This window comes from Sciurus carolinensis, chromosome 17, assembly GCF_902686445.1.
Source record: "Sciurus carolinensis chromosome 17, mSciCar1.2, whole genome shotgun sequence".
Classification (NCBI taxonomy): Eukaryota; Metazoa; Chordata; class Mammalia; order Rodentia; family Sciuridae; genus Sciurus; species Sciurus carolinensis.
In genome coordinates this window covers 40,963,635-40,970,300 of record NC_062229.1, presented here as the reverse complement: position 1 = coordinate 40,970,300, position 6,666 = coordinate 40,963,635, and the positions used below count along the sequence as shown (strand labels likewise).

The following is a 6,666-nucleotide window of genomic DNA, read 5'->3' as shown; positions in this document are numbered from 1 at the left end:
TGTTCCAGGTATAGAGTAAATTACCAAGTAGCAGATTTAAAGTTTCCTTATGTAATCTGCTATAAATATATAATATATAGGATATACAAAAGCAATGCCTCAAAGACTCAAAAATATGTAATTATTATTCTTAGTACTAGATAATACACCTACTATAATTTCACGACTACAAAAAACAACACTTATCCATGTGCATTTGATTGATAAGTCATGAAATGAAGAATTTGCTCACGTGCATAATATCATGATTCCAAGGTTCCATCTGCATTCTGCATCATGAACACTTGAACCATTTTCTCAGTGAATTCAAGGTTATCAATTTAACTTTGAAAGGAAAAAAAAAAAAGACCAATACTTACACCAGCATTGAAAACTACTACCCAAAAAGATGATACATTGTTTTTTCTTGACATAGTTTACAACATATTTCCCTTCTTCATTATTTTAAAAACTTTTCTTTCACAGACATTTTTCATCTTTATGATGTATTCACTTTTAGGGCTCAGGAGAATGATAATCAGGTTGATGGACTTCAAGTAGATGGAGACTGAAAAAGACATTTTCCATGAGACATTTATAATCTACCTCTTCCTTTCCTGGACCTCTGTCATGATTATATGTTAGTTGTCATGAATGGCACAAGTCATGGTGGAAGTTGATGCACACTGGAAATGAACTCATTAAGTCAAAACGAGATGGCACAGACTCCCCTGAAATATAAGGCTGTGAGTCTGAAGAATTTGCAAACTTTTGGTACATATAGGCCAACATGTTCTTTCTCTAATGGTTTATCTCTCATATCTCTCTCTCTGCAAATTAAGAAAACTATAACTTACAAGATACTTTTCATATGTAATTACTGAATTTGATCTTTAAAGCTAGTGAAACATTGACTGTTCCCTCATGCTATTTTATAAATAAAGGCACTAAAACTCAGACATGTTGTATCTCCCCCAAATTACATAGTTGGGAAACTCTGAAGTTGGAAGTTGGCTCTAGGACCTGCTAGTCTGACAAGCTGTCCAGGAGAGCAATAGCTGAACATGATTCTGATACCAGAGATGCCATCTCTTGTCTTGTAGCATACTTCCATGCCCACATCAAGAAACTTGCAAAGGTAACACACATTTATTAAAATTGTACTGAACACACAGTGAAACTCATTTCTAAGGAACCAGACATGGAGTAAATAGAAAAATGTGGCATATGCCCTTAGGTCACAAATCAATAAAGAGAAATTCTACCCACAAGTCTCTTCATGTATCCAACAACCTCAGGAAGCCCTGCAGAATGGTCATAGATGTTCAGTTTTTTGTTGTTGTTGGATTTTTTTGTTTTGTTTTGGTTCACCTTTTTTTTTTTCCATCAACTTTAATAGCTCTTTATTTAAACATACCAAAGATACCCAAGCCATTAGGAACAAACCCCCAACCTCACTTGGAAATAAAAACTGAATAAAAGCACATAAAGCCCCATAATTAGTATTCCAATTCACAACAGAGCACTTACTCTAAAAAGTTATTCACCCTCAGTACAAAGACCCAGAACTCCTCTGAGGCCCAGATACAACTCCACATACACCAATGTCACACTGCTGAGTGCAACTTGACACTGTTTTGAAAGCAGATAGCAGTTCCCAAGATTTCATAAGGAGCTGTAAATTCTTCCCATAATTAATTTTAAAGACTGGACTTCAAGACCAATATAGGCTAACAAAAGGGACCTGAACCTTCTGCAGGGGCAGCTTGCTTTCTTAGGACTTTAAGGTGAAAGTCTGGTACAGCAATAGACATGTGTGACCTAGCTCTGCCACAGAACACTGTGAAGTGAGCAACTCCTAAGTGCTCAAAAATATTTTCTCATAAGTTTTATATAGAAGCAGTACGGATCCTCCCAGGCTGCTCCATCAGCCCATCAGGTTTCAGTTTTTAAAAATACATACTTTATAGCTCAGAAGTTCTGGATTTGGTTTCTTTCACCAAGGACCAGCAGAGAGCAGGCCAGTGTGTGGGGTGTCCTCTCCTGGGTGGATTGGGTATGGTGGGGTCATAACCTGGGTTGGCTTCTGGAAGGTCAGCCTCCTCTGCTCTCTGGCTTCTCATCCTCCTGGTCCTCTGGCAGTCCAGAGCTGGCTGTGCTGTCATTGGTTAGAATGACCTCTTCTTTCTTCTCTCCGGACACCTCCAGTACCATCATCCTGAGATAATGAAGCTGTCCATTCTCGAATGGAGGCCTTTCCCCTGCCATCTGCACAACACAGTGGGGCACTGCAGGACACCTGGATTTGCAGAATCCAGGTCATACTTCAGAATGACGCTTCCCTTTGCCAGGTCTTTGGCTTGACTGTACTTCTCATTACTGAGATTTTTAAAAAATGGATTTTCCAGAGTCAACAATGTCTTCACGTTTTCCACTGATATAGTAATAATTCTTTTTCTAAATTCTTTTGGTAGTTGTAGATGGACAGAATGCCTTTATTATATTTATTATTTTTCCCCCAAATGTTAAGATTTTATTTACAAATCTTTTTTGTTGTATAGAAAGTAAAAATGCTGTTATAATCTTGGTGTAACTGGTAGCCATGGACAGTTGACTCCCCAGTCGCAGCTATCCATGCTACAGCAATAGTCTTACACAAAAAACCTAACAAGGCATACAATTATGTGGTGCTAATGGTTGAACCCAGTGCCTCATACATGATAGGCAAGCACTCTGCCACTGAGTGCTAAAGCCCAGCCCATAGATACAGTAATACTTCTTGAATTACTAAATGGATGTAATGTATACATTCCCTTCTGTGCTAACTGGAAGACAATCGAATTCTTCACCATTGTTATTTTGACACCAGATTTGTATCCATGTGTTAATAACAACCTTCATCTTTTCACTGTTATTCAGCAGCATCTTCCTCAGCTTCTTAGAAACCATGTAGAGTTAACTTTTCTTCCTTCCATAGTTCAAGTTAACAAATTCATCCTTGGGAATGAAGAATCCAAAGCATAAAATCTCTTAATAGGTGGAAATAATGGATCATCTTGAGGAATACAAATGAATCTTCTTTAAATCCAAATAACTTCATTTTTATTGATGGAGGAGGAGGACCACACACACACCATCTTTTTTATTTTCATTACTCTCTAACTTTTCAGGTGTTCGTGTTATATCTGAATCACCAGTTTCATTGACCAACTGACTTTCTGGCTCCAAGGTGTCTACCAGTTCCCCACCCACTGCCCTGTGGAAGCTGCAGGACTCAACCATGTGGTTTCTCTGGTCTGCAGATTTACCCTGTACTTTGGTTGACATTCTCTCCATGGCATTAAAGATTTTTTCAATAATAAAGCCACAAAGCACCCTGTAGTATTTTGATGATGTAATATTTTAAGCAATGGCTCTAGGTGCATGCCTGTAACTCTCCCAGGTCCTTTGGTAGGAACATGATAGGTCGAATTTGGGTATGCCTGCAGTGGGGAACACCGTCCAGTCTGCAAACCACTGCCCATCCCTAGCCATAGCCTTCCACGGTGTAACTCCTGACAGCCATTGCAGTCCTGGTGATTTAGCAGATACATCGGCAAGCTCAGGAGCACCTTTACTTTTCTCCACCAGAGATGCTATGACTGCTTCGTCCTCCACGCGGTTTAGTGAACATGTGGAGTACACCACCCTCCCACCCTCTGCTAACTGTTCAGCTCCTGGAGTGACAATTAGAGCTACCAATTTAAGGTGATCCACTTCTTCTAAACATCAGTGCTTTTTCTCGTGGTGCTATCTCTGTTGCAAGAGATATCACATAGAATATGGTCACAGAAGAGAACCTCTTTCCGTCCATCCACGTGTATGGAGAGTTAGGTACACTGAATCCCTCATGGCTTACCACCATGATGCCAGAACACCTTAACCATTTGTTTTGATGAACGAGCAGATAGCAGTACTTGTTGTCCACACCCTCAGCAATCACAAATCCCTCTGGAAAGGGAAGGTTTGTGTCAGCATGCCGTCTTTCAATCCACTGCTTGGTCTTCTATCTAGATGCTCCTCCCATATACCTAAGATCTTATGAAGTGGCTGAACTTAAGCATCAGCCGTGGATCATGCTGGCAGTTTTCTGAAGACTGTTTCCAGACTCAATTTCACTAACCAGCGGTGGTTAGTGAAACATTTCCAACTGTGGAGACTTTCTCAAGATTTTCCAACTTAAATTGGTGGGCCAGGCAAGTTCTTCAGGATACCAACTCAATGGCTGTGGCATTTCAACTTTTTGACTGTTCATCCCCAGATCCTCCAATTCCTTGAAATACTTCAAGCAATGAAGAATCTCTTTTCCATGGTAGTAGGAGCCAGTAATGGCTGGGAGGGTCTCCCAGAGTGCTTTCATGAACTGGTCCAACTGGCCCCCAGACATGATCTTGAACTCCTGGGAGTACTGTTCAAACAGTTTGCTTTCCTTAATGATCTCAGGGTTCCCACCTTCCCAGCGTACCTGTCTGCACTTCACAAAGTCTTCGGCTCAGACTTCTGAACATTCAGGTTGTAGCTACCGTGGGAGCCACTTTGGTCAGGTGCCTGCTACCCCATGGCCCTCATGGCCGCGCATGCTGCACACAGACACCAGCAAGCCGCCTCTGCAAATGCCACAGCAGACATTCAGTTTTAAGATTCCTGACTCTTGCAGCGAGTGGTTACGCATTCCAGCACTCAAACATAAGTGCAGAAACCCATTAACCCTAATATGCGTTACTAAAAAACAGCCGTGATCTTGTATTTCCAACAAAGTATTTATGTCTAAATATTAAGCTACTTTAATGGATTTTCATTAACCTATTTCATATTTAAGGGCTATAAAGGGATTCTTTGATGACTAAAAGGAGAAAGGTATATTACAAAATTATGGATAGAAAGGGGATGACCCTGAAGAGTAGGCCAGAATGCCCTATGGAAATGTAAGAAAATGAGAGTCAAAGACATAATCAGTGGTTATTCCCATCCAAGCCCTTTTTAAGAGCTAAATGCCAAATGCTTTATATAAATGTCTTTGAGGACCATTTTTCCTTAGCTCTCCACAAATAATGAGAACCTTTTGCATCAATAATGACTTATGGTTTCCAGTAACTAAACTGTAATTTATTTTTTTATTGAACCCGATTTACAGCATTCTTTATGGGGGAAAGGTGAGCACAATTATTGCCTTGAATAATTGCTTAGAAAGAAGTAACTAAAAATAGTATGTCCACAAACATGACTGTTCACTCACTTAAGCATGCCCCAATTGTTCTAGATATTTGTAATGTGTTGAAAAGAGAATGGTTTTATACCACGAATAATGAGAATGTTTTTTTTTTCCTTCAAATTTTCCTTTAAGCAACATGATGCTACTTCAGAGCTTCTTAAACATAGGACTGTAACCCACCAAATTTCCCTTTCTCTACCTCACAAGCAGAAGGGAGCTTCTAGGGCTTGCAAATGAACTCAACCTTCTTCTTCTGCAAGTCTGTGCTGCCAATATAGCTGCTAGGGGCAAACACAAGTGCAGCTAACACAACATTACTTCCATTTTTTTCCATCCATTGAGGGAGTCTGAAACCTTACAAAATCTCCCCCTTGAAGTCCCCAGAGAAAATAAGAGCCTGAAGAATAAAGATTATATTATATTATATTTTGGTTATCCAGAGAAAGCCTGTACCAGTCACAGTTCAATCAGGAAAAATTACTCTAAATGTTTTGAATAGGGAGAATTTAACTCACAGGTGATAGAACAGCTGGGTGAAAGCAGGGGATGAGGTGAGGGTGGTGAGGAAGCCCCTTTCACCTGCAGGAGATGGGTGGGCAGTGGTGACAACAGGACACAAGTTTGGCTTGTCCACCATGGAGGGTGGAGTCATGGGGAACCATGGCAGAGAGAAAGAGAGAGCATTTCCCTGGCTGCCTCTTTCTTCCACCTCCTAGTTTCCAGGGGTTCCATGGAAGTATATGGAATGGATTTCAGGGTAAACAGACCCAGATCAGCCAAAGGCCCTATAAACATAACTGTTTCATTGTAATATACTTTGTCCCTTACCTACTAGAATTGAGCTGTGCGAGATGCAGATTTCAGCGTTAGTCCAACAAGGTGCGGTGCCATTCATGAGCCCAGGCTAACCCTTCCCCAGCATGAGAAGCAGGTAGAAGCCTGCAATGGAAATACATGTGAGAATTGTGTTCTGAGCTCATATACGACACCTGCAACATCCTCTTCCCCAACAGGATCCCAGAAATCTCTGATATATGCAGGGGAAAGGAAGAGCGGGTGCTAAATGTCCCCTCATATTCAGGAAGACAAAATCAGTGCAACTTCAATTATCATCTCTAGAACCTCTAGACTGATGATACTTGAAAAAAAATCAGAGTGTTCATGCGCATAAGGTCACTAAAAACATATCAACAGTGATTTTCATGCCTATATTTTCAGATATTTCTGCAATGAGTATATATTATTTTTATTGCTAAGGTTTTTAAAAAGGTACCACAATTCATTTTGTTCAAATATGTGATGCTTCCTGTTTTCCTGGTTGAACTTGGACTTACATGGACCTGTCTGGATAGTGGGTATCCTACTGTGCATTTCAAGGCAGCTCAGCACAGACCCGTCATGCAGAGCATGGCTTGCTGCAGGCAGATTTAATTGGC

At 40.5% G+C, this 6,666-nt stretch overlaps 1 pseudogene; it reads right to left on the bottom strand.

The window, feature by feature from the left end:
• Positions 1–1,943: 1,943 nt before the first annotated feature.
• LOC124968264 (RNA cytosine C(5)-methyltransferase NSUN2-like) lies at positions 1,944–5,882 on the bottom strand (annotated as a pseudogene).
• Between the last annotated feature and the right edge of the window lie 784 nt (positions 5,883–6,666).